Here is a 10,892-nt window from a genome sequence, read left to right on the forward strand (position 1 = left end):
ATGGCCGACAGCACCATTGGCAGCATCACTGTCATCCTCCTGTCGGAATGTGGTCTATTTGCAGCAGGGTTACAGGGCCTGGGCAAAGGAAGAGGAGACCAACACTGAGGCAGAGAAAGTCCAATGAGGGTGAAGTGCCTTGGGGAGACAGGCATCCCAACCCTGCCAGTCTGTGGTGTGATCTGGCCAATTGGCAATGGCAACAGCCTGCAGCCCAACCTGCATACACTATGTCTACCCTCACCCCAGTCCCAACCTCAACCACTGAACCCCGACCCACTGTGAGTGGACCTGGAGGGCTGGAGTGTGGGCTGGTCATGGTGCCCTTGCCTTGAATCAAAACCCTGTCTCTTGTTACACAGCTGTCTCCTGCATTTTCACCTTCAACAGGGGGCTGACCAAATTCGTCTCTTTCCCAGCTCCTGCCACCAACCAAATGTACTAAAATGTCTATTATAAGTAAATAGTTTATGATTAGTGAATGACATAATGTTGTTATTTTGTTAGATACTTCTCCTTATTAGCTGAAATCGTATTATTTCAAAGCCATTTTAGCTGTCTCTCTAGCTGTTAATTCAGAACAGATTCACAAATCATGGGAATTTGTCACGCAATGCAGAAGTTGATTCCCTCTGAGGCACGTGTTGCTAGGCAACCCCCTGCACTTGCCAGGGCAACCTTGCTCCCTCTGTGGCTAAACCCAGTGAATGAAACTGTCACACCCTGATCTGTGTCACCTGTCCTTGTGCTTGTCTCCACCCCCCCTCCAGGTGTCGCCCATCTTCCCCATTTATCCCCTGTGTATTTATACCTGTGTTCTCTGTTTGTCTGTTGCCAGCTCGTTTTGTTTCGTCAAGCCTACCAGCATTTTTCCCTCTGCTCCTGTCTGTTCCTGCTTTCTAGTTTTCCCGGTTTTGACCTTTCTGCCCACCCTGACCCTGAGCCTGCCTGCCGTCCTGTACCTTTGCCCCACGACTCTGGATTATCGACCCCTGCCATCCTTGACCTGTCGTTTGCCTGCTCCTGTTGTTGAAATAAACATTGTTACTTCGACACAGTCTGCGTTTTGGTCATACCTGAAACGTGATAGAAACATGCAAATGTTTGTACTATGAAACTAAATAAATTCTGCACTCTGATCCACAAAACATATTTGCTAGATTAGTGCTAGTGTTGTTAGACAAAGACAGGAAAGTGAAATTCAAAACGTGATGTAGTTTTATTGGAATTTGCAGCTGTTAACGGTTAGTAAAGAATCTGCTACCTTCTGACATGACTTACTGCATATTCGCCCTGATTAAAGCTGACCGTCCAGATTTTGCAATTTCGAAATTAAAGATTGTGTTATTGTTGCATTTTGAAATTGGAATGAGTCTATTGGGCTGGCATGGGCAGACAACACTGTTAACTTACAACTTGATAGCGATAACCTCAGCAGTGCAGTAATAGACCTGTGTGTTTTGAGTGTCTCTTCCCCATAATCATTAGTCGAGCTGTAGGTTGAGGCAAGTAGCAGTGTCTGAGAATGTCTCCTGGTATTGCAGCTGCAAACATTTCACACACTACAGTCGCCCAGATCTGAGCTGGAACAGCTATGCAATGGAGGGCCGTTATACTGTACTATGCATGTGAACCGACAGACCTTCACACTACAGAAGCTACGAAAGCACTGTGACTACACAGGACGTGGAAACCCCTCAGCTCAGGCCACAAAAATTCTCTCACATCATAGTCCGTCCACCTCAATACATAGACTGCAGATACTTTGGTAACACTTTAGTTGACACCCGTGTCATAACACAATATGACACGGTCATAACCATGTCATATTATGTCATAACAGCTGACATAACTTGTTATAACCTGTCATAATATGGTCATAAAGGGTTTTCTAAATTTAATCTGGAGTGCCAGAGTGCGTTCAAAGCGTACACTGGACACTCTGGCCGAGGAGTAGGGTTGATACTAGCATTCTGACCACAAAACAGCATTCAAGCACCCAAGCTAACATTCCCTAAAAAAAAATTCATCACTGAGCAAATTTCAGGTCTGTTGAGGGCAAACTTGAACAGTTGTGAAATTCTGTGCAACTTCCGGCTACAATTTACAGTGAACACTAAAGCTGTACCCGCTTTAAGTTAGTTTTAACAGTGGTCAAGTAGGCTACTGCTATTTTATCATAATGTAGGCCTAACAGAGTGGCCTACCATAAAAAAATATAGAAAAAAATGCATCTCATAACATTTTAACACGGAAATTGCTGCTATATTGTTCAGCCTACAGTAGCAGCCAATGTGTGGTGTTCAATGTAGGCTTACATTCCATGAGACTTTTGAAACATGCAGGGATTGACATTAACCTGTTTATCCACTCATCCTTCAGACAAGGAGGTGACTGAAGATGTTGTTCAACTCAAATCAAATCAAATTTTATTTGTCACATACACATGGTTAGCAGATGCTATTGCGAGTGTTGCGAAAATGCTTGTGCTTCTAGTTCCGACAGTGCAGCAATATCTAACATATAATCTAACAATTCCACAACAACTACCCAATACACACAAATCTAAGTAAAGGAATGGAATAAGAATATATACATATAAATATATGGATGACCAATGACAGAGCGGCATAGGCAATATGTAATTAAAACTCGTTTTTCAACCACTCCACAAATTTCTTGTTAACAAACTATAGTTTTGGCAAGTCGGTTAGGACATCTACTTTGTGCATGACACAAGTAATTTTTACAACAATTCTTTACAGACAGATTATTTCAATTAGAATTCACTATATCACAATTCCAATGGGTCAGACAGTGCCTTTAAACAGCTTGGGAAATTCCAGAAAATTATGTCATGGCTTTAAAAGCTTCTGATAGGCTAATTGACATAATTTTAGTCAATTGGAGGTGTACCTGTGGATGTATTTCAAGGCATACCTTGAACTCAGTGCCTCTTTGCTTGACATCATGGGAAAATCAAAAGAAATCAGCCAAGACCTCAGAAAAAAGATTGTAGACCTCCACAAGTCTGGTTCATCATTGGGAACAATTTCCAAATGCCTGAAGGTACCATGTTCGTCTGTGCAAACAATTGTACGCAAGTATGAACACACAGCCGTCAGACCGCTCGGAAGGAGACGCGTTCTGTCACCTAGAGATGAACGTACTTTGGTGCGAAAAGTGCAAATCAATCCCAGAACAACAGCAATGGAACTTGTGAAAATGCTGGAGGAAACAGGTAGAAACGTATCTATATCCACAGTAAAACAATTCCTATATCGACATAACCTGAAAGGCTGCACAGCAAGGAAGAAACCACTGCTCCAAAACCGCCATAAAAACCCTAGACTATGGTTTGCAAATGCACTTGGGGACAAAGATCGTTCTTTTTGGAGAAATGTCCTCTGGTCTGATGAAACAAAAACAGAACTGTTGCCCATAATGACCATCGTTATGTTTGGAGGAAAAAGGGGGAGGCTTGCAAGCCAAAGAACACCAGCCCAACCGTGAAGCACAGGGGTGGCAGCATCATGTTGTGGGGGTGCTTTGCTGCAGGAGGGACTTTTGCACTTCACAAAATAGATGGCATCATGAGGAAGTAAATTATGTGGATATATTGAAACAACATATCAAGACATCAGTCAGGAAGTTAAAGCTTGGTCACAAATGGGTCTTCCAAATGGACAACGACCCCAAGCATACTTCCAAAGTTGTGGCAAAATGGCTTAAGGACAACAAAGTCAAGATATTGGAGTGGCCATCACAAATCCCTGACCTCAATCCTATAGAAAATTTGTGGGCAGAACTGAAAAAGTGTGTGCGAGCAAGGAGGCATACAAACCTGACTCAGTTACACCAGCTCTGTCAGGAGGAATGGGCCAAAATGTACCCAACTTATTGTGGGAAGCTTGTTGAAGGCTACCTGAAACGTTTGACCCAAGTTAAACAATTTAAAGGCAATGCTACCAAATACTAATTGAGTGTATGTAAACTTCTGACCCACTGGGAATGTGATGAAAGAAATAAAAGCTGAAATAAATCTGAAATGTCACATTCTTAAAATAAAGTGGTGATCCTAACTGACCTAAAACAGGGAATTTTTACTAGGATTAAATGTCAGGAATTGTGAAAAACTGAGTTTAAATGTATTTGGCTAAAGTGTATGTAAACTTCCAACATCAACTGTACATATGAGATGAGTAATGCAAGATATGTAAACATTATTAAAGTGGCATTAATAAAGTGACTAGTGATCCATTTATTAAAGTGGCCAATGATTTCAAGTCTGTATGTAGGCAGCAGCACCTGCACTGACCTCGCCTTCTGGATGGTAGCAGGGTGAACAGGCAGTGGCTCGGGTGGTTGTTGTCCTTGATTATCTTTTTGGCCTTCCTGTGACATCGGGTGCTGTAGCGGTCCTGGAGGGCAGGTAGTTTGCCCCCAATGATGCGTTGTGCAGACCGCACCACCCTCTCAAGAGCCTTGCGATTGTGGGATGCTCTCAATTGTGCATCTGTAAAGGTTTGTGAGGGTTTTAGGTGACAAGACAAATTTATTCAGCCTCCTGTTGTGTTGTTTGATACTTTACAAAATAAAATGCATTATTCCCATACCATTATTACAGAGAATCAGAGAAATTATGCTATCCTCTGCCTATTGGCTACTAGCTTATTCAAGCCTGTCTCAAAATACAACACTGCCCGTTCAAGACATAAAAAGCTCTTTACTTGACTCGCTTTTAAAAGATGTCTAGAAATGCACATGTTTTGTGCCCTTGTAAGGAAGCAATCACTCCCCCATTGCTGACTAAAAAGTATACATAACTGGGCTAATAACTCATTAACTAGCAAAGGATATGAACAAATGTACAAATGTGCATCGCTACATGTAGTTCTCGCTTTGATCTCAAAACAATCACATCTACTCACAACCGCTCAAAAACAGTCCAGTTCAAAGTGAATGGCACAGATCCATATATGGCAATGGTCTATTTGCATATAGGCCTACTGCACCCCTCTCCCCATTCCCCTGTCCCCCCGCCATTGTGCCTGTGGATGGGATCTAGTGTTTTTCGGATTCGATCCAATATCTTTGCTGTTGACTCCCGACTCCTGCTATCAGAGTATTTGGAATTGACTCTCTTTCAACTCCGACTCCAAAACTAAAATACTCAAGGCTAATCAATACTTCAGCTTAGCTGCTTTTTTTAACATTAATTTAACCTTTTCACACGTACCGACAGACGGTTGTGATCATTCTACAGTGGGCCCTGTAGCGTACAATCAAACCGGTGTGATTAGAATGCTTGATTAGAACGCTTATTTAGAACGTCCAGTTTCGTTTGACGCAACAATCAGCATTTGAGCTGGCCACACTGTTTTTTCACAGAAACATTTAGCACAAACACAGTCTTTACAAAGTTATGTCCAGAATGTGACAAGTTTATTTTTGGAAGCAATGTTCAGACATTCACAGAAGTAGCTACAGCATAACACAATCATCCAAACCGGAAAATGTAGGCTACATTTGTTCTTGCGCTAACTGAGGAAAGATTGACATAACACAAGCGGTCATATTTTTATAACTCTCGGCAGACAGAAACTAGAATATGAATTAGCTAATAGCAATTACTATTTATAATTAATCACATCACAGGTTAGCTCACCATTGATTGAAATAATTGAGTAAAACACTTTCTAGAAATCGAAAGTAATCCGACGATGGGTAGATTGTGCGTGCAGCCATTTTTGTATTTTCACATCAACCAAAGAGGAGACAAGATGAGTTTGGTCTATAGTATGCATGTTGAAGAGGGTGTGTCGTCTACCATCATTCACATGAACCCTCCCTCACCTCATTTTGTTATAACATCTTTGGTCCAGAAAGCATTGTATGTCAACAAACATGGCTCCACACATAGCGGGAATTAGCTTAGCTCATCATAATCAGTACAACCTTCAAAAAAGTATAATATATGTCCATTACAATCTATGCAAGAATTGTAATGCATGATTTCTCACCAGTACTTAAAAACATGTGAATAAAAAAGTAAATAAATAAATAATTACCACACAAAACATTTTCTTATAGTGATTTATTGATACAAGTGGCATGTGCAGGCAGTCAATCATTTAACCTCTCACTCCCACTCTGAGACATTCAGTGTTGTTGTTTATGAATGTAGCTAGTGAGCTAAGCTGTAGCATTAGCAATGTCTTTCAAATGGAAAGCAATGTCTTTCAAACTCACAAATGCAGAAATTCTGGCGATTTTTATGAATTCTGACAATGAGTGTAAATATGAAAGTCAGGAATCAGATTCTGACAGTGACAGTGACAGTTAGGAGCAGCCCCCCAACCTTGTAGCCATTGAGATCCCTGAATCTGAGGACCCCTTGTCCACTGACCAAGTCCCAGGTCCCTTTGAAGATACTGGTGGTGATGGAGGTAGACTGACAGTGGATGAAGTACAGGAGTTCTGTGGTAGCTGGAAGGCCGCCAACCATTTCACCCCTGCTGGCCATGCTGTTTGCTTTGATGAGTCCCAGTCTGGAGTGCAAAGCCCCGTGCCATTTCCCTCTGAGGCAGTGCTTCAAGCTGTTTCTGACCGAGGAGCTGGTGGGAGACATAGTAGAGGAGACCAATCGCTATGCCTTGGAGCTACAAGAGAAGAGAGAGCCAGGAGTGAAGGAGAAACTCACTAAATGAGTGACAACCACAATTAGTGAAATGTATACCTTCCTGGTGACAGTCCTTCTCATAGGAATAGTAAAGAAGAACTCCCTAAGAGAATACTGGAGTACAGATCCTATGTTTGCAACTCCCTTCTTTGCCACCCTCTTTTCCTAAGACCGCTTCCCTGTTCTGCTGTGATGCCTGTATTTCGTCAACAACGCTACTGCCAACCTAAATGACCCGTTACACAAAATAAGAAATGTTCTTACCAGCCTGACATCAGCATTTGCTTTGGTCTTTGTGTCATACAAGGACCTATGCATTGATGAGTTCCTGATGTTATGGAAGGGTAGGCTGGCGTTCCGTCAATATATTCCCTCCAAAAAGGCAAAGGTTTGTGGTCAAGTTCTTTGTCATGTGCGACGTGAAGACAGGATTTGTCCAGGACATTAGTCTACACAGGGTCCACCACTGACATCCAACATTATGAGGGGCTTGGAGTTTCCGGATCCACGGTGATGACCATGCTGGCTCCTTATCTCGACAAGGGACACACTTTGTATGTGGACAATTGATACAGCAGTCCCACACTCTTCCAGCATCTGCTCTCCAATAGCACAGGGGCCTTTGGCACAGTCAGGTCGAACAGGAAGGGGATGCCGGCATTCGGATGCAGGAAGATGCAGAGAGGGGAGGTGGAGTTCAAGGAGAACGGTCAACAGCTGGCAGTAAAGTGGCATGACAAACGAGACGTCCATGTCCTCTCCACTGTCCATACAGCAACCATGTCGGCCACAGGGAAGGTGGACCACCTGACGGGAGAGAGAAAGATCAAACCAAACTGTGGGCTTGACTATAACCTCAAAAAATGTTCCATCTGATCGACACTGCTGCCCTCAATGGCCACATAGTTTACCGCCAACTAACAGGTGAGATGATTACTGAACAAGGTATTTTTTGTAATTGGACATACAGCTCACATACAAGTCACATAAGGTTCCATTATGCAATTATAGTGACAATATCTCACCCACCTACCCACTGCCTCATCATCCTCTCCCTTCCCTCATCCTCCCCACTCCCTCATAGGTAAAGTAATTACCTACCAAAAGTACAGAGAAAACCTTATGAGAGAGCTGCTGGAGAAGCACCACACCCCTCTGCGCCCATGCACTGGGGGCCGTCCTGCTGCAGACAATCCCCTACGCCTCACTTGACAAAGTACATGTGTTTAGCTTGTGACACACCTCTATGTGTTTCACCATGCTTTGGGGAGTATCATATGCTCCAGCGCTATTGAGCTCATCTGCAGCAATTACTGACTGACTAACCTGACAGGTGACTTGACAGATGACCTGCCATGATACTCTGCCTTTAGAGGTGGAGGTGGAAATGCAGTTGTTGTTCAATCACTGCATGAAGATGAAATATGGGTTTTGCATATTCCGTTTTTTTCCCCCTCTAGTAAAACAAGTTTTTGTTGTTGTTGTTCAACCATCACCAATACTTCAATAAATAGATGACTATTACCTATTGGCCTATGTGTTTTATTGCTGTGTTTTAATCAAGTAAAACTGTTAAGGAATGTACGCTAACAAACAAAAGCTGACCTCAATCTTCAGCTCGAAAGATGTCCAGCTCCAGTTATGATATTGGCAAATACTGTTTGTGTGTGTGGTTTCTGAAAGTACAGAATAAAGAGGAATTTATTAGTAATTAGAATACAATATCAGGATATAGCAATAAAACAATATTACAAAGAAATAACATAATAGTACTGCTATTGTCACGATCGTCAAAAGGAGTGGACCAAAGCGCAGTGTGGTAAGTGTTCATCGTTGTATTTATTTTACCTCAGAACACGACAAACAAAAATAATAAACAATGGTAACAACCGTCACGTCTTGCAGGCTTAACAAGCAGTACAAAAATAAGATCCCACAACTACAGGTGGGGAAAGGCTGCCTAAGTATGATTCCTAATCAGAGAGAACAATAGACAGCTGCCTCTAATTAGGAACCATACTCGGCTCAAAACAAAGAAATAGACATCATAGAATGCCCACCCCACACCCTGACCTAACCTGCATAGAGAAACAAACCGTCTCTCTCAGGTCAGGGCGTGACAGTACCCCCCCACCAAAGGTGCGGACTCCCGGCCGCAAACCTGAACCTATAGGGGAGGGTCCAGGTGGGCATCTATACTTGGTGGCGGCTCTGGTTCGGGGCGTAGCCCCCATACCGCCCGCTGATTCCCCCACTTCTGTGTCGCCGGAGGAACCAGACCGTGGGTCATCGCCGGAGGTTCTGAACTGCCGACGCCGCTGAAGACTCGGGGCTGCGGACCGCCGCTGAAGACTCGGGGCTGTGGACCGCCGTCGAAGACTCTGGGCTGCGGACCGCCGCTGAAAATTCGGGGCTGCGGACCGCCGCCGAAGACTCTGGGCTGCGGACCGCCGCTGAAAACTCTGGGCTGTGGACCGCCGCCGAAGACTCGGGGCTGCGGACCGCCGCTGAAGACTCGGGATTGTGGACCGCTGCTGAAGACTCGGGGCTGCGGACCGTTGCTGGAGGCTCCGGACCGTTGCTGGAGGCTCCGGACCGTCGCTGGAGGCTTCGGGCTGCAGACCATCGCTGGAGGCTCTGGACTGGGGAGCGTCGCTGGAGGCTCCGGACTGAGGAGCGACGCTGGAGGCTCCGGACTGAGGAGCGACGCTGGAGGCTCCGGACTGAGTAGCGTTGCTGGAGGCTCTGGACTGGGGAGCGACGCTGGAGGCTCTGGACTGGGGAGCGACGCTGGAGGCTCCGGACTGGACAGCGTTGCTGGAGGCTCCGGACTGGGGAGGGTCGCTGGAGGCTCCGGACTGAGGAGCGTCGCTGGAGACTCCGGACTGAGGAGCGTCGCTGGAGACTCCGGACTGAGGAGCGTCGCTGGAGACTCCGGACTGAGGAGCGTCGCTGGAGACTCCGGACTGAGGAGCGTCGCTGGAGACTCCGGACTGAGGAGTGTCGCTGGAGGCTCCGGACTGGGGAGCGTCGCTGGAGGCTCTGGACTGAGGAGCGTCGCTGGAGACTCCGGACTGGAGAGCGTCGCTCTGTGCCATGGATCATCGCTAAAGGTTCCGCGCCATGGATCATCACTGGAGGCTTTGTGCCATGGATCATCACTCTGGGGAGCGTCGCTGGAGGCTCCGGACTGGAGAGCGTCGCTGGAGGCTCCGGACTGGAGAGCGTCGCTGGAGGCTCCGGACTGGGGAGCGTCGCTGGAGGCTCTGTGCCATGGATCATCGCTACAGGTTCCGCGCCATGGATCATCACTGGAGGCTTTGTGCCATGGATCATCACTGGAGGCTCCGGGCCATGGAATATCACTGGAAGCTTTGTGCCATGGATCATCACTGGAGGCTCCGGGCCATGGATTATCACTGGAGGCTTCGTGCCATGGATCATCCCTACAGGCTCCGGGCCATGGATCATCACTGGAGGCTTCAGGCCATGGATTATCACTACAGGCTCCAGGCCATGGATCATCACTGGAGGCTTCAGGCCATGGATTATCACTACAGGCTCCGGGCCATGGATCATCACTGGAGGCTTCATGCCATGGATTATCACTGGATGCTTCGGACCACTGATCATCACTGGAGGCCTCCTACGTGGAGCTGGAACCGGTCTCACCGGACTGGGGAGACGCACAGGAGACTGGGTGCGCAGAGCAGGCACAGGGTATACTGGGCGGTGGAGGTGCACTGGAGGTCTGGAGCTTAGGGCTTGCACACCCCGTCCTGGCTGGATGGTTATTTTAGCCTAGCAAGGGCGGAGCGCTGGTACAGGACGAACTGGGCTGTGCTGGTAAACGAGGGGTACCATGCGTAGAGCAGGCGCAGGATAACCTGGGCCGTAGAGACGCACTGGAGACCAGATACGCTGAGCCGGTGCACTTCTTCCTTGGTGACGGTCAACTCTAGCACGGCAACGGTGAAGAGCTTGCACTGAGCGCACCGGGCTGTGAGTGCGCACTGGCGACATGGTGCACATCACCGCATAACACGGTGCTTGCTCGGTCACTCGCTCCCCACGGTAAGCACGGAGAGTTGGCTCAGGTCTCAACCCCGACTTCGCCAATCTCCCCGTGTGCCACCCCCCAAAATATTTTTTGCCGCTGCCTCTCGGGCTACCGTGGTTTCCTTGCCTGTTCATCCCAGTATCACCATTC

General features: G+C 46.4%; 1 pseudogene; it reads left to right on the forward strand.

The window, feature by feature from the left end:
• On the forward strand, positions 1 to 7,770 carry LOC123726165 (piggyBac transposable element-derived protein 4-like; annotated as a pseudogene).
• The last annotated feature ends 3,122 nt before the right edge of the window (positions 7,771 to 10,892 follow it).

The sequence above is a fragment of the Salmo salar genome, chromosome ssa13 (assembly GCF_905237065.1).
Source record: "Salmo salar chromosome ssa13, Ssal_v3.1, whole genome shotgun sequence".
Lineage (NCBI taxonomy): Eukaryota > Metazoa > Chordata > Actinopteri > Salmoniformes > Salmonidae > Salmo > Salmo salar.